This window comes from Molossus molossus, unplaced genomic scaffold (assembly GCF_014108415.1).
Source record: "Molossus molossus isolate mMolMol1 unplaced genomic scaffold, mMolMol1.p scaffold_m16_p_6, whole genome shotgun sequence".
Lineage (NCBI taxonomy): Eukaryota > Metazoa > Chordata > Mammalia > Chiroptera > Molossidae > Molossus > Molossus molossus.
Genome location: NW_023425399.1, coordinates 110,476,750 through 110,500,937, shown reverse-complemented (window position 1 = coordinate 110,500,937; position 24,188 = coordinate 110,476,750).

Genomic DNA, 24,188 nt, shown 5'->3' with positions numbered 1-24,188 from the left:
CCTTCCAAGTTCTGAGTACTCGTCTGCCCATTGTCTCCCCTCAGCTCTGAGGTATATGGAACCCCATCTTCTCCATTATTCCCCCCCACCCCAGAGGTTGTAACACTTTCCTGCAGTCATTGCCTCTGGGTATCACGGGGATCCCTCCTTTTCTGTCCTCTCAACAGTCAGTTCTCATATAATTAATTCTCTGCATTAGGTCTACTGACAAAGCCTAGTCAAGTTTCTCATTACCTGAATGGACTCTGGGTGACACATAAGCATTGTGAATGAAAGAATTTCTACCAAAAGTAAAACACTGGAAAAGACTCATGGAATGATTTCTAGGTAGTTACAGGATATAGTCTGAAATGATTGCTCATCTCCCTGGTCTATAGATCACGAAGTAATGTGAACTGTGATGACAATAAAGTAAAATATCACAATAACATTTCATTTTCTCTTGGGTTAGACAATTTTTAAAAATAAACTTTCATTTTATGTAATCAATCAATACTGACTCTTCATCTTTTCAAAATACTTTTATCTTTTTTCCTAAAAGTTTAGTTGGAACAATTACAATGAAACACATTGTTGTTGTTTTTTTTAAAAAAGCCAATGTTCAATTCAAATATAATTCATTTTTACTACATTTTTTCTGCATTTAAGGTGAAGAGAAAATAATAAATCCCAAGATAAGGAAAACACAGAATTTTAATAAATATACATCTTTATAAAAAATATAGCGTATTTAGAGATACTAGGCTTTATTTCATTTAAAATATATGCTTGAATGTTGGAAATTTATGATGATACTTTGGAAATTTCAAAGCATAGGACATTTGAATAATGCACAAGATTGTAGAAATTCATGTATCCCTAAGATTCTAAAAAATGATCATTTTAGCTGTGAAATAAAAAAAATAGGATTCATAAATATTTGACTTATAAAGTTTGATAGACAAGTAAATTAAATCAGAATTAAAAAATATTTTCCTTTTTTCTTTTTTAGAAATATCTTAACTGTAAACTTGCTTTTGCTTTTGAAGGGATTTGAGAGACCAGCATTTGTGCTTTTTAAAAAATGAACTGTTTATTATAAACGCTCATATGTGAAGTACTTTCTACTTTGAAGCTCTCTACATTAATGATCATTTACATTTCTCCACCAAATGTTAAGGGTGTTATACAGAACTCGAAAATAAATGCTTTACTAATGATTTCTTTTCTAAAAATATAAATTGAATTGTATAGATTCTTTGCCCAGAACATTTTTATTTGCTTTTTGGCATGAATTTGTCATCCAAGTTTCTTTACATTTATCATTTTCCCCTTTAAGTTTAAGAAAGAAAAAAAAAATACAAATTTTCAATTAACTGGAGATTCCATTAATTGTGTTCCATTAATCAAAGTTTTATCATCCTTTAGCATTTGAATGTGTAAAATGCATTAGAGAAAAAGGATGAGATAATTTCCCCCCATGTTTTATCCTAAAGATGAAAAGAAACAATTATACAGAAAAAAAAGACACCATCCCCAATTCAAAGGCGATAAAACAGACTCGATGCATTTGGGTGAACAATGAATGAAATTACTTTAGATAACTATCTGTATTAGTTTCTCTTGCTGCCACAACCAATGACCACAAGCTAGTGGTTTCAAACAACCCAAATATACTCTCTTGCAGTTCTGTAGGTCTAGAGTCCAACAAGGGTCTTCGACAGCTGGGCTGCATTCCTTCCCGACACTGAGGGGAGGACCTGTTTTCTGGCCTTTCCCACTTTCTAGAGGCCGCCTGCACCCCTAGGCTGCTGTCTTCCTTCCTCCATTTCAAAGCCAGCCATGGTAGGTCAGGTCCTGTCACATCCCATCCCTCTACTCTTCTGTTCTTTCTTCCCCTTCCTCTGGCAAAAACCCGTGTGATTCCACGGGGCAACTCGGACGATCCACGACAATCTCCCTGACTTATCTCCACCACAGCCTTAGTTCCTTTTGGCCATGTAATGTGACATGCTTTCAGGCACTGGGGACTAGAATGTGGACGTTTTCAAAGGTGATGATTATGATTGATCATGATTAGCAAATGTGATGTCACTTGGAAAGGTCTGGGCAGCGCAGTCTGGAGACTCTCTGAAAGGGCCGGAATGTTCTACATCTGTGATGTCCAGTGTCAGTGTGGTGGGTGTGGTTTGTATCTGCAGTTAAAAAGAAGTCATCACTCACAAACATTGTTTAAATAATCTGCCATATTCAGTGTCACTAGTTTTCCATTTTTAAAAACTCTTCCATTTCAAACGCCCTTGACCACCCCATATTTGTTGACCTCCGTTTGTCATCAGGTACACTTTGTTCTCTGGTTTTAAAGTCATGCGCTTTAAATTGCTGATGGAAACTTAAATGTTACCTGAGGACAGTGTATGCTAATGGGAATTAAGGTCCTAAAGGTGCAGCGTAGTATAGAGATTGTGAGATCACCCTGCAGGTGGAAGAGATGGTAGGAGAGGCTGAGGTGCAATTCTGGCCTTTCTGAAATCACCTTATTTTTGAGACCAACTTCATATGTATTTAAAGCTGATTCTAGTAATCTGCTGGTAGAAAATTATGTTTGTCTATCATATAAGCACAAATTTAAAAAAAAATTATTATTTATTTGGTAAATAAACTATTAAATGTAGCAGAGAGTCATTACAAGAAGAAACTATTTCAGTGTCATAAATGATCATAAATTATCCAATTGCTAGAATTCGCTGTGTGCACATTCATTTAAGTACAGACACATGCAGACATGTAGTTATTAAACTTTAAAAAGGTTATGATAAAAAACACTCTATAAATAGAATTAAAAGTCAAAATAATTATACTCCTTATAGTTGACATTCAACTTAACACTTATTTAAAGTTACTTAATCCTAGACCAACACAGTCCATAATGCAGCACTGGTGATATAATATATAATGCAAGCCACATATATAAATTAAAATATTTTGTATATGTAGAGAAGAACAAAATAAAATCAGTGAAAATGATTTTTAAATATATTTTATTTAAAACCAGATACCTCAAATATTATCATTTCAGCCTGCAATCAACATAATAAATAGTACTTCTATATAGTAAAAATAGAATTTTTATTTTATATTGAGAGTACCTCTCAAGCAGACGGGCCACAATTCAAGTGAGCAATAGCAATGTATGGCTGTGGCTATCACGCGAAGAACTCAGCCTTGAACAAATGAAGGGTGAGATGATGGGAATTTAAATGCTGTAACTTCAAATAGTTACGATGAAGTAAATTATGTACATATATAATTAAGACATAAAATATAGTATGCTAAGATAAAAATAAAAACATATATTTGTAAAAATAGAATTGAAGAGGTCAATTCTGATGAAAAGGATTACGAATGGTTTATAACTTTCAGCACCCCAAATCATAGCACAGAATTAAAATTTTCTACAGAAATTTCACATATTCTTTCAAAATGTGGTCAGTCGTGATCATAGTCAATAAACAAGTAGACACAGGTTGGTGAAATCAGAGGACAATGGAGTGAGTTATAATTCTCTTCATCTTAGTGTCTGGATTGCTTGAATACTTTCTTGTCTGTACATCTAAGCCGGTCGATCAAACACATAGAGTTCTTACTGAATGACATTAAAATTACTCTGTGTAGTACCTGTCATATAGCGGGCACTGGGTAAATGTTAGTTGTCTTCCATTATTTCAAAATATGAATACAGCAGAAAAAAAGCATTTACATAATGTTTGTTTTATGCCTACACTCTAGTGGTTCTCAGCTGGGGCAATTTGCCTGCTGGAGGACTTTAGGAAATATATGAAAACAATATTGATGGTCACATCAATCAATACGCTTGGCATCTAAAGGGCAGAGGACAGAGATAGTAGAACACCTTCCACCCCCAAGTTACACACCCACGCATAAAGAATTATCTAGAACGAAATGACAAAGAACTGAGATCGAGACACTGCTATAAAAAATGAATAAATAAATAAACTTTAAAAAAAAGTACCCATCATCTATAAACTTTATCAATTTTTTAAAATAATTTTTAGAAAAAATTTTAAAGAAATCAACACCTGAATACAAAATAACACTTGTCAAAATCTCAATTTCACACTATTCTACTTCTACTCTTCTTTCAAATGTATCTTCATTTCCATGGTCAATTTTAGCTCTCATGTCTTTTCTTCATATATTTTACAGTGGTCTCTGTGGACTTGGGTCAATAGAGTTTTCCTCCATAGTACTGAGTTGAAAGAGTTATTAATAACTTTTATTATTTTGCTTAAAATATCTTACACACAAAATAATTATTTTTATCTGTTGTCATAAGCATTTTTATAAATTGTGTCTTACACTTTTCCAAGAAAGAAAATGAAAAATTTCAGAAATAAAAATATTAAATTCTGAGTCATTTCTCATGACCAAATGGAGAAAGATTTTATGCAGCAAAGTTTAATGATCCATTTCAGTTTTAGCAGCAACATCACTTATGTTCAATGTTTTAAATGTTTTCTCTCATGCAGTTTTATTCCTTCTTTTCACCAAGGTACTTCCATTAATAACAGTGAGCTAAGGAAGATGTCAAGTTGGTGATTCTAGGGATTCACTCTCCCAGTATGATTTAGACGATCGCCCTACTAAGGAAGTAGAGATAAATACTGTGCCCTTACCAAATGTTTCACATTCTTTAAGTTTACTGAATTGCTCAATAGCTCATAGCCCCTTGTTTTAAATTAACTTCCACAATTAATTTTAAAGCATTATCGATTGTTAGAATAGTGTCCATTTCTTCTTATTTTTATAGCTAGATAGAAACAATAGAACCTTGCTTTTATAAAAGTCTATTTCAATTTAGCTTTATGACGGTCATGAAGATAAACCTAATTAGAGTAAACGGTTCAGAATTCCAACATTTTCTCCTTGATTGTGTTAAAAAAAAAAGTTGCACTGAAGTAAGTTAAACTCAGACACTTGTGGACAAAATATAAGCTCTGTGTTATTCCGCAAACGAGGCTTGATTATTCTTCCACAACGCCTAGCCGATACCGCCAGGCTTCCTCATTCCTCAGCCAAGAGCTTTGAAGAGTACGGGTGCGGGCCATGATAGAGACACAAAAAACGAGAGTCTCAAGAGTAATGAATACTTGAACTTCTAATGCAAATCAGTTATTTTGAATCCATTAGTTCAATGTTTTCCACTTGCCATCTAAAAAGCAAAGGAATACCATACCGAGGCCTCTTGTCGTTTTTTTCTCTCCTACCGAAACATTAATGCACATTTAAAGAAACAAATTTGAGAATAACTAGTAACCCACAAATGCAAAGAGGACATAGATTACCTAATTAAAAATATATTAGAAAATGTCATTTCAAGCTGATTACATATATAGAGCACGCGTTTATTAAATTACTTTGTATGATTCTTAGCTGAAGATGAAGTTGTACCTTTTATGCACTTTAATTTCCAAAAGCCTCCCCTGCACCCATTTCCCACAATCTATATTGTAAAGAACAATAGATAGTAAGATACAGTCAACAATGAAGGGTGTTCTAATTGTGTCTTTTATCCATGACCATATTGATTGCATAAGTAATGAAAATAATGACTAGGTCTAAGATATATAGTTTCTAATTTTAGAACAAGAATTGCTGAAATATGCCTTATTGGGTAAGCATTAAGAAAAGACTGGATATATAACACAATAATATGTATTCTTTAAGAAAAAAGAGCAGTTGATTTGTAAGATTTACTTCACAACTAGAAGAAATGTCTGGATTGTGATCCAACCTCTTCTGGTATATGTGTGACCTTGGGCTGTTTCCACTTTCTAGATTATCTCTAAAATCACATTGAATTGTAAATTTTGTGATTCTCCAGAGGGTTCGTATAACAGTTCTAACAATGCCATATTCATGTCCACTCATTCTGAGTGGGTTATTCACATTCTCTAATCATGTAATTGACTTTCGTGTGCTATTCAAGAGATGTGAAATAATAGCCAACTGAAACAAATTGCCTCTGTCCATAGTCCAGACCTCGAGAAATCCCTTTTCCCCTCTGTACTTACAGAAATTCAATCCTTTCTTCAAGGGTGAAAATAGAAAAATATGACTCCTTTGGATCAACAAGAACATAACACCAAAAATAGGAATCTCGCTTTTATGAAATTGATTTAAATAAAGGGATATTAGAGTGGATGGGCCAAATTTAAATTTGTGATCATTAGGTATTAAATCATAGAAATCACTTTTTTTTTTTTTTACTGGAAAGAGAAATTAGAGGGTGCACTTTAAAAAAAAATTTGTTTTCCTTTATTGATTTTAGGGAGAGAAGAAGTGAAAAGGAGAGATAGAAACATCGATGAGAGAGAACATCGATTGGCTGCCTCCTGCATGCCCCCCACTGGGGATCAGGCCCACAACCTGGGCATGTGTCCTGACCGGGCATTGAACCAGTGACCTCTTGGTGCCTGGGTCAACACATTTTTTTTTTTTTAATCCTCACCCGAGGACATTTTTCCTTTTTTTAAATTCTTTAATTCAGATAGAGTGGGAGGGAGAGAGAGGAAGAGAGAGAGAGAAACATTGATGTGAAAGGGACACATCGAGTGGCTGCCACCCGCACAACCAACCAGGGCCGGGGACAAACTGCAACCGAGGTTCGTGCCCTTAGCGGGAACCAAACCCGGGTCTCTCTGGACCGCAGGCCTACGCTCTAACCGCTGAGCCAAACCGGCCAGGGTGACACATTTTTTTTTTTAACCAAGGTTCAAAACCCTTATTTTTCATCTTTCTGCTTCTAGTTTTGCGACATAATTAAGAACAACCTTCTGTTGAGACTAAAAACTTTGTTGAATAAATAACCATAGTTTAAATGTAGAGAGGCATTAAAATGGTGTTAAGCGGGCTAAGTTAGACTTACCTGGGTCTGAGCTCAACTTCTACAACAAGCTCTGGAGCCTATAAAGACGTTTTGCTGGTTGTTTATATGATCTTAGCTCCTTTTCCATATCTTCGAAAAGAGGAATAAAATAAAACCTGCCTCACAGGTTCGTTGATAATTTTATTAATGCAAAAAAGTGTAGCATAATTCCTAACACAAAATATGATACTCAATAAATGGCAGTAAATATGACACTGATTTTATTGTATTTCACAAGAATTGGACCGCCGATCTTAGCTGAATTGGAGCTGTATGGTGAGGAAGAACCAAGATGGTTCTGTTGATGTTCGTTATTGTTCATACGATTTGTGCTTTTCACTTTCTGTTTTTTTAAAAAAATGGAGCCTATAGGTGCTTTAGTTTTGCTGCCAGGAGAGACATCAGTGACACCTGGGCACGACGGGACAGCCTGGCAGGGCTGTTAGGCAGACTCTCCTGACGGGTCCTCTCCTGGTAGTGCCTCTTTCTTCTGCTTTAATAGCCCAAGTGCCCAGGCGCCAGCAGGGCTCTGAGTCCTGTCCCATCCTTGTGATTTCTGCCTCTCCCAACCCGCCTACAGCAGTTTGCTCTCTCCTTCAGCCGGCTCCCTGAGCGTCTCAGGTAGACAGAGTTGACGCTCTCATTTGCGAATATGGAAAAACAGAGAACATGCTTTTTCCATCTTCGGGAACCTGAGCGTATTTCAGCGGTGGTCTAGGGTGTAGGCTGGAGATGGACTAAAGGTGCATTTTACATAAAATTTACATATATAAGTATATATTTTTTAATCAATCCCAAAATGCATGAGTCTACTGGTCAGAATTTTAGGCTCAATAAGAGAATAAAAGGACAGTTTTTGAGGTAAACGTGTCTAAGATTACAAGTTGGATTTTGTGAAAAATAAACCAGGTTTGATTGGTAGTAAGCATCTAATTCATCTACCTGAAAGACAGTTCTATTAAATGAAAACATCTTTTAATTATTGTATGGAATCCCGCACTTTGTGACAACATCATCTCTACCAAGAATTTAGTTGTCTTCATGTACCCAAGTAAAATACATTAGATAAATTAATGAAATTGCTTTTCTCTGTGCGGAATGTCAGACCAGGGTTATTAATGAAACAAAAAGTCTGGCCTAAGTGATAATATTAATGTAAAATCAACAATCAAACGCATTGATCTCTTCAACTTTCTACAAATGGAGGATCACAAAACCCTACTCATTCATTACTCGCTGTCAGTTTCTGTCACTATGAAATTTATCATTCAGTTCATGGTAAAGACAAGCTACAGTTTGTCTTAAGTGATGCAAGATTCTACTACCCTTCTCTGTTAGGTCAGAAGCTATACTTTGCCCCCATGTAATATAAGACCATCAGGCATTGTTTCTATTAAAGTCGTTTTCTCTTTCCTTAATGATTTATAGAAAAAAAATTTAAATCCTCAAACAAAGATATGTTTTCATTGATTTCAGAGAGAAAGAAAGAGAGAAGAAGAGAAGGAAAGGGAAAGATCTATGTGAGAAACATTGAGCAGTTGCCTCCCATATATGCCCCAACCAGAAATCAAACCCACAACCTGGGCATGTGCTCTGATCAGGAATAGAACACCAAGTATGTGCCCTGACCAGGAATTATATCTGCAACCCTATATAGGGTTGTGCATGGGATAGTGCTCCAACCAAGTGAGCCACACTGGCCAGGACTAATAGAAAACATTTTTTGTTACTCTGCTATGATGAAAAATTAGTAAAAGTTCCCAAATAAGCTTTGCTATCTGAATATGAGGCTACCATAAAATGTGATTACTTTCCCAATACTTACAAAATCCCTGATATATTGATGTAGTGTGCCCAAGAAAATGTGTGCCTAGGAAATGTTTACATGAGAAATCATTTGCCAAAGTAGCATCGTGTGTTACTGAGATTACTGAATGATATTTCTGTTTTCATTAGCAAAACAATATTTTTGTTAATGACCCATAGCATCATAAAATCTTGACAAATATATCCCTAAGTTTAAAGTGTATTTACATATTAAAACAGTATTTTTAAAACCTATATAAATTATGGGTGCAATTAAGAGATTATTCAAAATACCAAAACACTTAGAATTAAAAATATAAATTAAAATTTGGTTTAGGTCACCCTCTGCCATCAAGTTTAGCTATGCCAGATGAAAAACAAATAGTATTGGGTTTCTGAGAATTCCAGAGAAAATTCATCCTAAGATTCAGAAACCCTTGCTATCAAGAAATTTATCATCATAGCCCTGACCGGTTTGTCTCAACAGCTTGTGGACCAAAGAGTTGTGGGTTCGATTCTGGTCATGGGCATGTACCTTGGTTGCAGTTCAATTCCAGCCCTGGTTGGGGTCGTGTTGGAGGCTGCCAATCGATGTCTCTCTCTCTCTTTCTCTCTCTCTCTCTCTCTCTCTCTCTCTCTCTTTCTCTGCCTCCCTCCCTCCCTCTCACTCTATCTGAAAATCAATGAAAAAATATCCTTGGGTAAGGAAAAAAAAGAAGAAATTTATCATTACATCTTACTTAAATCCCTAACATGTTATATATACCTTTATTTATATATTTTTTTTTCTGTTTTTTAATTTTCACTAAAGAATTAAAGTGCAGCTGTTACTTCATTGCAATATACTTCATATATCTGAAGACATCTTTGAAATCAGTCTACAGATTCATTTTCCCAAGACCATGATTATGCATTTATGCCTGTCATTAGAGTATCCAAGAGCTCGGATTATCAGTACAGATACCCTGGTCTCACACTACCGCAAATGATTCTCAATTTTCAGAAGAGGGGCTTAGGAGTCTAAATTTTTCAAAAGGACCTCAAATCTATCTAATGATTTAACATGTTTGCCAACTTTTGCTAAGAAATCCTTTTGGCCAATGAAGTAATCTCTAATAATAGCATAGAAAAATCTGTTAGCTTGAAATATTGAACAGAAGAACATTGTAAAAAGAATAAATTTCAGGATGAAGTAATGCCAGATGCCTAAAGGAAAATAATCACTAAGAGTAGGTTTTATAATGAAATACTCTCAAATAACCTATGAAGCCGTATTTAAGGATTGAGACACTTCTGTTTTATATATATTTGGTTAATATTTTTATTATATATTGCATATGTTATAAAAATTTCAGACTTTTTAAAAAAAGAAGGAATAAATAAGATTCACTTATAATTAAACTCTCAGAGACAATAATTGTTGATGTTTTGGTGTTTAGTTTTCTACTTATGTCAATATATATGCATGTTTTTTTTTTGCACAAAATTGGATATTTATATGTAACTATAAATTCCCTTTTCACAAAATGAGCTATGTGCAAATTTTCTTCATATTTTCATATAATTAAATATTCCTTAAATTTAAATTACATTAGCTCCATATTTGCTTATTTAGATGGTGAAAACTTCATTAACAAATATCAAATCATTTCATGTTTTTATTGTTTCTGGTGTTCATTTTTATAAATTATGTTTGGCAAATATCTTCATGTCTAGCTCTCTTAATATATTCATACCACTTCTGTGCTATATTTCTTTTGAAATCTCTAGTTTGCCCTCCTGAAATCTTATCCTAATTTATACTCAACAGACTTTTATCAAAGTGCACATTTTTCTACATACCACTGCCAATACTTGGTTAAGATTTTTCTGACATTTTTTTTCTCCTCTATATTTTACAAATTGGAATATCTGGAAAATACTGGAATATATAAATAAATATGGAACATTTATCATTTTCTGTGCTTCAGATCAGACTAACAGGCAAGGGGATTATCTACTTCTTTAAATTTTAAAAAGCATTCTACCACTAAATTATGAGACAGTGATCTATACATGAGCATAATACATAAGAATATCATTACATTCTGATTTATACTTGGTAGGTGAATGCCAGTCATTTATATACTCCTGGAAATTTTTTTACTTTCTCAGGTTCAAAATTTATTAGTATAAACATCAAGATAATAACTTTTATTCAACTTTTTAACCCAAGAATGTCAGCTTTTTCACCTTTTTAATCTGAGTATATCCCTTTTTAAATTTCTGATAATGTGACATTCCCTTATTTCCTTTTTTATTGAAATATACTTTGCAGAGTTTTTCCATTATATCAGCCTTAAAAAAAAAAAAAAATAGTGCTCATATCTCCCTATCAGTTTTTCTGGAGTTGTTACTGTCTCCGTGCTATAAGTAATGCATTTTGTTTCTTTTTCCTTTGCCTCAGATATAGGAAGACTTCTTCTCAGACATTATTTGTGGACATCACACATGTGAATAGTTGGCAGGCTGCCAGTGTTCAGTGTAACCGGCGTGTGCACACCGGCGTGTGCAAACCGGCATTCACAAGTTGCAGTTGTCTTAGCAAAGGGGGCTCCTCCTTTTCCAGCATCTGGTTCTGACTGAATGGATCTAATTACCAGAAAAATGTCACTTCTCACCACGCACTCACATGGGGTTCTTTCCCTCTATGGTCCATCTCTTGCCTTGCATGTGGATGCTACTTTTTCTGGACCTCAATCCCCTTTTGATTTTCTTGACATCTGTTTTCTAAGGTTTCCATTCTTTTCACAAATTTGCAAATATGGTTTGGAGTGACTCGAGCTATAGGAAAAAGGGGTGTCTCAGTGGCTGTCTCCAAAAACTCAAAAGGTATGTTCGAGCACACGAATGGCTTGTGTTCTGCGGTTCAGGTGAGAAACCTCGCTGAAGAATGGCTGGGGGCCGGCGCGCAGACCTTCTCAACCTTGTGCAGTTGAGGTGGGAAACTGTGGTTTTAGAAGAGTAGCCAATTCTCTTGTTCTAGAAATCCTGGTCATAAATCAGGTTTTGGTAGAAGTAAAATGTATCAACTCATCTTTTTCTAGATCAACTAATTTTCATAAAGTCAGGTCTGCTTATGCCAGGACGTTGTGCTTAGATAGGTTTTCCTCAACTGGACTGTTTTTAAGAAATGATCAGTGTTTATTCCTTCCAGATTCTGGTTTCTAGATTAATCATTATTGAATTTTTCCTCGGGGCTGTGATTTCCATCTTTGTTACTTATTTTTTAAAAAATTGGATATTTATTGTTGAAAGAATTACAGATGCCCCCCTTTTTTCTCCCACAGACCCCCTCCACCCTGCTCCTGCCACCTGCTCCCCCCACCCCCAGGCCCTCACGGCACTGTTGTCTGTGCCCGTGGATTATGCATGTAAGTTCTTTAGTTAGTCTCTTCCCAACCCCCAACCCCCTTCCCTCTGAGATTCCTCCGTCTGGTCCACGCTCCCATGTCTCTGGAACTGTTTTTTTTCCATCAGTTTATTTTGTTCCTTAGAGTCCACATCCAAGTGAGATCATACGGTATTTGTCTTTCTTCTGATATATTATACAAAGAAGTTGAAAAACAGTTTTACCCTAAATTACTATGCAGGTGACATTTCTTAACGTAATACTTTACAAATATTTAAAAGTACGAGAATCCAGTTCTCTTTCAATTTCCACCATTAATCCCTGTTGCCCCCAAATAAGTGAGAGTTTATTACTTGAGATATTTGATTCATTATTTTACTGCTTCAATTAAACTGACAAAGAAGAAGAAATTAGTATCCAGCCTGTTGGTAACTTAAGCCTTATCATAATCAGCAGAGTATTATTTTTAAGAACCTAATAAATCATCTAATTTTTAACAGTTTTTAATAAAGGCAGCTCTGACCTCTCCATCTTCTCCTGACATTTTCCTAAAAGCAATAACTTTCCATCTTGTAACTGAATTGTTTCCCCCCATATATGAAGTTTCCTTCCATTTGTTTCTGGCTACTTCATCTCTCCAACGTCATTTTCAATCTATGTGAAGACATATCAAAGACACTATTCTTATAATCTGATGCCAAGATCCCGACTTTTGATTGAAGGTCCAAATCATAACAAGGCAGAAAACATTATGTACTGTAATTTTCTTGGCTCAGAATCACATATGTTTTACATAACAGCTCTGGTCTTGCTCCAAATATGTTAAAACACTTTCCATTTCACTTGTCTTAAATTAACCTAATCAATGCGAGATTTTGCTATCTTTGGTAATTCATCAAAATGGCAGAAATGCAAGATGCACTCAAAAGTCACACAGGCGGTTCTGGAGCAAGAAGGGATCTCACAAGAAGTGTGATACACAATTCAAAGATGATCCCTTTGTTACAAGTACCTGATCACTAGAAATAGAGTCTTTAGTCATCATACCGTACTGAACATTCAACAATATTTCATCCAGCTCACACAAGGTTACTAAATAACAGTGTCATGGGTTATACTTTTGATTGGGTAATGATCACGGTTAGTGTCTGTCAAGGCAATCTTATCAAAAGGTGCAGGGTCAGCCACCAGCTTCCTGCAATATCTCACCTGTACAGGGTGGGGCAAAAGTAGGTTTACAGTTGTTGTATGGAAAATAATATGATAATAAGGAATAATACAAGAATAAACTCTGTTTTGCATTCAACAACTGTAAACCTACTTTGCCCACCCAGTATATTAGCTGTATGTCGCCATAGCCATTTGCCACAGTGCTGACTGCTGGGGATATAAAGATAAAAAATATATAGTTCTCGTCTTCAAAGAGGTCAAGGAGAAATGCTACCAGGTGTAATGGAAGAGTCAACACATCTCCTGGGGAATCAGCCTTAGTGAGTGTCTCACCTCAAGGGTGTCCATCCTGCTCCGCGTGACCCTTAACCCTGGCCACTGGAATCCGAAAAGCCTATAGTGAATGTCTTCACTGTTGCCAAGGAACTGGACTGACATACATTTTTTTTTTCTTTTTTTTATCCTCCCCCAAGGACATTTTTCCATTTTTTGTTCAGGTAGAGTGGGAGGGAGAGAGAGAGAGAAACATCGACGTGAAAGGGACACATCGAGTGGCTGCCTCCTGCATGACCCAACCAGGGTCGAGGACAAACTGCAACCGAGGTACGTGCCCTTAGCGGGAACCGAACCCAGGTCCCTCTGGACCGCAGGCCGATGCTCTAACGGCTGAGCCAAACCGGCCAGGGCGACATTAAGATTTTAAACAGAGTATGGTGTTACTTTGCTGAGTCAAATAAATTATTACTCTCAAGGGCCAGGAGTAAGAAGCCAAGGACACCCAGAATGGAAGCAAGATGCAGCGTCTAAGAGGCAGTAATGACCATAGAAGCCACGAGGAGGCAGACGAAGCCATGCAGACGGGACCGTGGGGCTGTCCCCGTGCCTGACAGTTGCAAGAAAATCATAAACAGAGATGGAAAAGGAGCGGACAGCAGTGGTCGCCTGGCTCTAACATGTCGACTCTGTACGCATTTCCTATCGCTTCTTTACCAAGTGACCTCACTCCGAGTGGCTTACGACAACACACGTGTCTCACCCTACGGTTCTGAAGGTCTGAAATCCACCCAAACAGGTCTCACTGGGCTAACATCAAGGTGTCTACACAGCGATGCTCCTCTGGGCTCTAGAGGAGATTTCATGTGCTCGCCTTTTCCGGCTTCTTAAGGAAACTACATCCCTTGGCTCATGGCCTCTTCCATCACCCTCCAAGCCAGCAGCATCGGCTTGAGCCCCTCTTCTGCAGTCATCTCTCTGGTCACATAAACTGTTGTCGAATAACACAAGGGTGCAACTGACACAGACGTGTCACAAGGGATGGCAACGCAATACAATAAGACCTACAAAGGATGTATTTATAAGGCACGATGCAGTCGATGTCCGGTACTAATGTGATTTATTTACATGTCCGTTAACTCATTTATCTGACCTCTTGTGTGTCATGCACTGTTCCAGACACTTTTATACATGCATTGGTTAGCAATGATAAATAAGGAGATGGACTAAATTACCATTTATATTTTTCTTGCTTCTTTGCTTTCTTCTGCCCTCCACCTTCTGCCCCACAGAAAGGACTACTTTGAGCCATGTTATATGATAGAGACTAGGAACAGAGCACTATATAAAGATGTCCTTGGTTCTTTATATCCTCAGGGAGTTTACCATCTACACAAGAAACCAAACAATGAGATAAGTCCTCATAAAAACTTGGGAAGACATGATAAGAGTGGGCAAAATTCATATGGAAGTCCATAACTATAGAAAATAACCCGGACTAACTGAAAGGCCTTTAAAGAACAGTGGAATGCCAACTGAAAGATTAGGAATAAATTAGTTATCCAAATGAATAAATGAAGGGAATAGTATGCTAGCCCGGGGAACCAGAATTCTAGTCTCACCAAGTGTCTCTTTCTGATGCTGGGGTCCATAATCCATGCTCATGAAGTCATACCATCTAACATGCAGCCATCATAAACATCAATGAAGTGATTATGAAGCGACAATATTCTAGCTAGTGCTCTCCTCCCTTCAAATAAAAAAAAACAAAAAAACAAACAAACAAAAAAAATTAAAGCAAACTGTTTAAGTGCTAATCAGCTGATAATTCCTTTGCCAGTGTTCTTGAAGAGACATGACCAGAGTTATTAAACACACACACACAGCAGTATCACCTTCTACATTATTAGCATCACCCTTGAGTTTCTATAGTGACTATTAGTTTATTTTCATATGCTTCTTTCAAGAGAAGGACCTGCTAATTAACTGAAGAAAATCTCTAATTTTTATGGTTGTTACCTAAGTTTAGAATAACATTATAAAAAGTATTTATAAATTATTTGCTTCTGCAAATATATTTTTGAGGAAGATATTATTTTCAGAGTTATTTCAATTGAAATATATTCCTGTCTATTCATTTATTTTGAAAACATCAAACAGGAACACACAGTAAGTTCAGATGTTAAGTTTTACTAGATCATTTTGCTAAAACACGTAAAATATTTTGCCAGGCAGAATTTGAAATAAACCAATTTGAAATCACATACCATACATCTTTTATTATGTTGGATATTTTTAATGTGGCATTAAATTTAAATTTTGAAAATTAAAGAAAATGTTAATAAAAAATGCCATAGAAACAAAAATATTGTTTTATAAATTATAGTTTTCTGAAGATAGGTTTGAATAATTAACTATAAGAATAATATATATAATACAATATGATCTTTGGAACAGAGAATACTAACACAAAAACTGAAGACTGAGCAGCAGAAATTAGGTTGTATAAGAAAAACCATACCAGTGTCTTGTAGATCTTTTAGTCTCATTATACACTGCAAATAAATAAGAAAGCAATAAATTAGGTTTTATATGATGTGATTATGGGTAAAAAATAAGGCAAACACATATTTGGAATTGCCATTTATACATTTCCTAAACCAGGTTTCAGAGAAGTCACAGGTGAAGTTTGCTAGTAATTCTGAGTTTACCTTGTTTTTATGAAATACAAAAGAATAAAGGAATTAGAATGTATCTAAGACTGAAGGGATACTAGTAGATGTTCTTGGAATCGAAATCAACAAGATGTTAGCTTAGAACGTTATAGGTTTTTGACATATATACTATAGATTTAATATATAGCCTCATGTATGTGTGTGTTTGTAAGTATGTATGAAAATTGAGAGAGGAGAGAGAGATATTAAGAAGAAAAACAATCAACAAAAGTGAGGTTGACTGTTAGTAACCCAAACCCTGCAATTATTTTCAGCAGTTGTGAACAATCTCCCTCCTGATTGCATTTGATTGCCCTGACATTTTCTCTGAAATGTCTACCCCTCCTTTTATGTAATGTAAATTCAAATTCTTAATTGGGAGTTAATCCGAGAATTTAGTGGTTCCCTGTTTGTTTTTTCCTGAAAACTTGTGGGGTGTTTTAGTTGTTACCGTAATTGGGAGAGGGCTCCTCTTTGGTGGATGGAAATTAGCACTGTGGTGCTGGCAAAGTATTTGTCAATGTCTCATGTGAATTTCCAATGGCCTCTCAACCATTCACTCATGCAGGAAGCTTGTTTGATGCTGCTGAGCCTAGACTTTAGCTCTGTTCCACAGATAAACAAACACCTAGTACTTTTTACAGCATTTAAGATACCCTGGATTTTCCGGAATCACAGTACTGAGTTGTTGAAGCTACCCACACAGGGGCAATGCTGTTCTCTCTGTGTCCTGAGTACAGCACACTTCCTCCATCCATTGGCAGGAGTTTCCTTACTGCGAGTCTACTTTGGAGTAAGACTGGCCATATTGTGGTTTTCTAGTCTAAGTACATGTGAGAGGTTACTTGGTGAAAGATACAATTTTATAAGAAGTTTTTTCTTTCACACTTTCCAGTTAACACTTAAAAGATATTTATTTTAATATTATTGTGTGGCTTTGTTTGTTTCCTATGGATTTCATTTCAGTATGGGGATTTTCAAAAACTTTGTAATAGCCCTGGCCGGTTTGGCTCAGCGGTTGGAGGGTCGGCCTGCGGTACAGAGAGACCCAGGTTCGGTTCCCGCTAAGGGCATGTACCTCGGTTGCAGTTTGTCCCCGGCCCTGGTTGGTCGTGCGGGTGGCAGCCACTCGATGTGTCCCTTTCACGTCGATGTTTCTCTCTCTTTCCCTTCCTCTCTCTCCCTCCCGCTCTATCTGAACAAAAAATGGAAAAATGTCCTCGGGTGAGGATTAAAAAAAAAACAACTTTGTTATGAAAGATACAGTAGGTCGCTTAGCTTAAGGACATGGCTATAATAACATAAATAGAAAAAAAAGCCTTTGTTTGCTTTAAAAAATAATGGGCTCTATAATATTAAATTTATAATATAGTTAAATTATTCCCTTGGTTTTGTTACTGGTGGGATGCTCTCCGGGCCTCCACCTGTTGCTGGTGGAGGTGGGCTTCTTGGGGTGCCATGGAAACAAGAATTTCTGAGGCCTCCACAGGAGGAAGAGGTATTGCGGAAAGCTTTATTTCTGTGAAATTGAATCCCTGAGTTTCCCAAGGTCCCATCTTCCTCTGTTTGCCATGGAAAAAGCCCCATTCTGTCTTCAGCAGGGCTAAGATCAAGGTCAGTGCCCGGTTCTGCTCCATATTTGCACAGTCCGGTCCAGCAGCTCAGCTTGTGTTCCCAGCTGGAGTCCATTGCCTGGAGGGACCACCGGCTGTCGAGGGAGCACGGGCGAGTGCAAGGAAGCAGGAGTGAAGCCAAAGGAACAAGGGAGGGAGAATTCACTGAGGGTTATGTGTCCCCAAATTTTCATGGGCTTGCATGACCTTAGCCAATGATCTTTGTTTCCAGGTTAGACTGACAGGCAAGCGCCTTCCCTACACCACCCTGACTTTACTGAACTTGTGCCATCTCCCCCTCTGTTGGACCCCTTCCCCCAGTGATTTGCAGGGAATGGACTAGCGGGTCCCTGGGGAGTGTAAAATTGCAGCTTCCTGGTGAAGCTGCCCAGACGACCGTGTTTATTACGTCTCCCTTCCCTCTGCTTTCTCATTATTATTAACATTAGCCAGCTAGTGATGAGGGTAACAGTCTAAAGAAAGGATTTTCAACATTACCTTTAATAAATATGCTGCCATACAATTCTTTAATGGCATTTTGTAATTATTCACTGTGATTTAAAGACAAATAATTTAAAAATATCTCTCAGAGGCCTGGCCGGGTAGCTCAGTTGGTTAGAGCATCGTCCTGATGCACCCAGATTGTACGTTCAATTCCTGATTAGGGCACATACAAGAAGCAACCAATGAAAGCATAAATAAGAACAACAAATCAATGTTTCTCTCTCTCTCTCTCTCTGACTCCATTCATCTCTCTAAAAAAAAAAATGTCTTGGATCTAGAATATGTCTTGCATGTTCCAGGGGCCAGGATGTGGCCAATGTGGTTGGGATGCATTTGGTCAAGGGGTGTCGGGCCACACGGAATCACATAGGTCCTTGTAATGACAGGCTTTACGCTGGGGCAGGGGGAGGCACGGGAGGGTTTCCGGCGGTGCAGTGCTGTCACCTGAAATCCTTTACCAGAATCTTCAGAACAAACTAAACAGGCGAGAGTGATTCTAGACAGGTGGCTTAGGAAGCTGTAGCATAATGTAGCAGGAGCCGGCGGTGGCTGGGGCGACGAGCGCGTTGTGAGAAGTGGTGGTAGGTACGCGTTTTACACCTATTTCTGCTGCTATCGTTCTCATTGACCAGTTTCCGGTCGTGCCCTGCCAGCAGAGTCTCAGAAGACGGTGTATTTGTCTTTTGAATTACATTGTTCCCCATAGTGTCTGACTGACTCAGACACTATGTATTTGTATTTAGTATACAAATAAATTTCAAATATTGTTATGAAAGCAAAGTGATTATTTCTAAATAAGCAGATGCAGAAATTTGCATAATTATTGAAATACTGTGTTTAGTTATGAAACCTTTTTGTTCTGTTTTTATGTATTCTAAGTACAATCTATATTTTATATATATGTATATATGTATATACACACATATATACATACATATACATGCATATATTCATACATACATACATATACATACACATACACATCATATATACATATATTTGTTGTTCAGTCTGAGAAGGCCAGAAATAAAAGTCAAATATTGAAGTTCCTACTTTGTTAGAAATGTCCTATAACACTGCTGGAATAATAGGATCAGTAATGCATAGTAGTCACTCCAGGTCTCACAAGTTCACTGAGGTTCTAGAAGCAGAGTTTCTCATTTCTATGCAGCACACCTTGCCTACGCTCTGGACCTTCCTCACCCGCGTACAAAGCAGACTGTGAGCTCCAGTAATCGGCCTTCAGAGCCATTTCACGTTCCATTCTACAGTGTTTCTCATAGGTGCAGACTTGGGTTAGGTTTAATGTCAAATAGATTGACATTAAGTTGTGCAAATATTTAGGACACAGAATGGGTTTATTAAATTCCTACTTGAATTATTTTCTTTGATGGAAAAAAATGCAACCAGTAGAACTGGAACTTATAAAATTACAAAGTATACTATCAGGTGAGTATAACATCACAACGGCCACCACAAACATGTCCACACACACGAATACAACATACACCCAAGAACACGCACCAAATCCCAAGGACTTTGGAAAACAAGCAAGCGATGGAAATGATGTTTCTGTTGGATACTCTCTTCTCTTGTTTTGCAGAATGTTTTCGTAGGCAGCAGCTGCTTTACACCTCTTGATGATCATGTGAAGTAAGAGTTCCATCAATAATCCTATAACATGAATGACAGAATTTAATGCAGGCCTTAGTCATTTGGTTTTTGTCAATACTTTCACCCCTTTACCAAATGTTTTTTGAGAAACAGCAAATAATAGATGTTAATGAAACTGTTGTACAGTCTACCTTTCGTATCTCATGCAGAGTGAATAAGTTCAGTACTTAGTCCACAAACTCACACTTGCCGACACTGCCTGGACTCAGCAAAAAGGGGACAGGACCTGCTGAGACAGGGAGAGGGGGAGGGGGAGGGAGAGGGGGAGAGTGGGAAGAGGGGGAGAGAGGGAGAGGGGGAGACAGGAACAGAGGGGGAGAGGGAGAGGGGGAGAGTGGGAAGAGGGGGAGAGGGGGAAAGAGGGAGAGGGGGAGACAGGAACAGAGGGGGAGAGGGGGAGGGGGAGGGAGAGGGGGAGGAGGAGGGGGAGGGGGAGAGAGGAAGAGAGGGGGAGAGGGGGGAGGGAAAGGGGGAGGGGGAGAGAGGGAGAGCCTGAAACTCTTGTCACACTTGGAGATGGTACTGTTTGGTCTACAATTATTTTTTAGTCCTCACCCAAGGGTATGTTTCTTTACTGTTCTTTTTTTTTCAGAGAGAGAGAGAAAGAGGGAGGGAAAGGAAGAGAGAGAGAAACATCAGTGTGAGAGAGACACATGGACTGGTTGTCTCCTGTTCACACCCGGACTGGAAATTGAACCCACAACCCTTTGGTGTACAAGATGACACTCAAACAAGCTGAACCACCTGCCAGGGCTACATTTTGGTTTCTTATAGTGTTTAGTATACAAATAAATGCTTAGTCTATAATTCTTTTATTTAAACCTTTTCAAGTATTTTTTTGCTGTAAGTACTGTAGATGAAAACAAGAAAATCAAAGTTTTACCCAGATAAGATTTTATGATATTCTTTAACACTCTGAAATAATATTTATGGTTGTACTCTTCTGATTATATATAGAGATGTGTGGGGTTAGGGAAAATAATAAGTGTAACATTGAAAACCAAGCCAAACAGAGCAATAATTTGTTCACTAGAATATGCTAATTATGGGCTCATTATAATGAATCCAGATTTTGCAAATTAAACAAAAGGTTATTAGGGGGAAAACACACTGTGAACACTGATAAATTTGAAAATTATAATGGTCTTTAAATATTTTTCAGTGGAAGACCTAATAATTTTAATACTACTTCAATCAAAAAGATATTTTAGAAAATAGATACTTTCTCACTTAATCTAGTTATATCTTTTGTTCTTGTAATGACATTCTTTTTTGCACTCATTTCATGAGTCCTTTTGAAAATCCTGCCACTCTTTCCTTCTGTAAGAAACAAAAATAAATCCATGTGATAGCTAAGTCTCAGAAACGACTTTGTTAACATTTTTTATATGGAGAAACCACCAGGTGTTCTGCTGTAATTTGCACCACGATGCATTTGAAGGTAAATTTGCTGTTACCTTATTTCAGCAGGAAGGCTTTGCTTTGTCCCCGTCTTTCAAGTCGCTCCTTTGCTGCTGGTGGCAGCTCTCCAGGACTCACAGAAGCTGAAACTACAAAGTTGGGATCAAACCTTGACAGGGCCCGAGAGGAGCACGTCGGGCTCCTAAGGATGCTAATGTGAGCTGCCAGGGACTGTCACTCTAGAAGTCCCGGCAGCCCCAACGCAGAGAGCCCGGAGCCATGACACACTCTGAGAGCTGACAGAGGAAAACAAACACGTGTCTGCGGGCGTAAGAAAATGAACAGTGCGTCTTCAAAGAAGATGCCCTTACACGCGACCATCAGGCCATCCTGTCGGTGACACTCTGAAGCTCGGGTGGTCAGGACCGACGGCCTCAGCACATCAGCCTCCCTTAGCAAGACCACTCAGCAGACCCTGAAATGATGGCACAGGAGCAGGGGGAACACGTCGCTGAACTCCAACGGGAAGTGACACACTGGGAGGACAAGACGTAGCTTCCCTTCAGCATTCAATCTTCTGATACTTCTCAGCAACTCCCTTGATCAGTGCTCGTCTATATGGAATTTGAAGAAACTGGCAAAAGCAATTATGCCTTTTATGTAGCAAGCCCTCTTCTTCTCTTTTCTGCCTTGGCCATGTGGAGCATGAGTTGTTCTTGGGGGATTTCCCTGCAGTTATTTTTTAAACACCTGGAAGAAAAGCGAGTAATACCTAAAACAAGTGCTACTTAGATGCTTACTTTTTTTGTTTATTTCAATGATTTATTTTATTATTGCTTATCTTTGGAGATGGGCAGGTGTGTGATTCCGGTGCAAGATATTATGGGTAGAGCCAGGGTTTTACTTCAACCTCAGTTACACATGATTGAAACTGGGGCAGAGAGGTTGATTGATTTACTCAGGGTGATAAAGGAACAACCCTAAACACTGGTGTTTTATCCTTGAGAGGCTAAATCTCGGATCTGTTGCCCAGTCCGCTGAGTCTGAGACGGAAAATAATGTATCATCTGCTGGTATTGGGATGAAAGGTCAGTGCAAGGTGGTGACTGTTATCTCGTGATTCTGTTTACACTTGAGACCACTACATGAGGACAAGTGATGTGGTCCTGTCCAGAAAGGATCTGCATTGCTAAGTGCTCTTCATTTCAGAACAAATGCCAGGTTTGCATGATCAGAAATCAACTTCCCAGGTTTCCCGACAGATAAGAGCTTGGGTTATAGAAGTGAATGCTTTTGTACATTGATCTGTTGCTCTGACTACACCTGACCAAGAGAAATCACCTCTGAGGATGAGGGGATTCTTTTTTTTTTGACACAGTCTTTAACTTCTCTCTTGAAACTCATGGCTTTGGTGACAAAGACATCCATGTTTTCATAATTCAGCCCAGGCATCCCTTCATTTCCCGGAGCCCAGCACATGCCATTAGAATGTACAAACTTCCATCATCCCAGAATGAGCTAGATTTATACACGTGATTTTGAAATTAATGAAAGTCCTCCAGACTATCTAGTCCCCGGGGAAGATTCAAGAGGGGAGAGGAGGATGGCAAGTGGACATTTATCAGCTTTCCCTATTATTTATGCGGTGATTTCTGTGTGACCTTGGGAACACCAGTCACGGAAGTCATTTTAGTGATGTTTTTCATTGACTGGGACAGAAGAGTGAAAATGACTATTATAACAAGACAAATAATAAAAATTAGGGCTAGTTCTTTGATGTTAATGCCATAATTGATATTATAAGTTCATAGATTCTTAACATAAAAACTGAACCAGCCCTGGCCGGTTTGGCTCAGCGGTTGGAGCATCAGCCTGAGGACCAGGGAGTCCAGGGTTCGGTTCCCGCTAGGGGCACGTACCAAAAAAAAAAAAAATTAACCAAACCAAGTTATGAAGAATTCTATAAATATAGTAAAGATAGCACAACTTTATTCAGAGATGGAAAAACTTTATTCATAAATGATTATCATTATTTAGATAAGGTATCATGGCAAATTCAGTTAGTGTTATCAGATCAAGTTCAAAATTACATGCTGTACTTCAATCATCTAGATTTGATTATTCTCTTCCAAATGATGTTTCATTTACAAACAATACCAAGTTTTAGACAGCAGTAGCACACTAGAATGTTACAATAATATATCTTGACATGTTATTTCAGTTAATATTAGTATAATGAGTTATATACAATTTTACACAATTATTAAGGTGACAGTGAGATAACATGTTATTTGGAAAATATGCTAAATATTGAAAGTTGGTGACTCAAATATTTACTTTTATTAAGAATAACATCTATACATTAATACTGCAATACCACATGTTCATTATGGAATAAGAGGAAAATAAAAAGAATTATGAAACAAAGAAAATGATCACCTAATTTAAATCACCAATGATTTCAAAAGTTATTTTTTGCTGTATATCTGTTCGGACTATTTTTTTTTTTACAAGCACATGTTGAATTTTTTTCATAGTTTTGATCATTAGAGCTATAACTTTGTCGTCCTATTTTGCACTCATTAGCGTCAAGTTTTTCAGAACGAACAGATGACATCCCGTATGTTATTTGGAGTACAAGGCATAAACTATATATAAACAACTTAGGAGATGTCACAAAGGAATTACTCACATTTTAAAAATGAACCTAAATT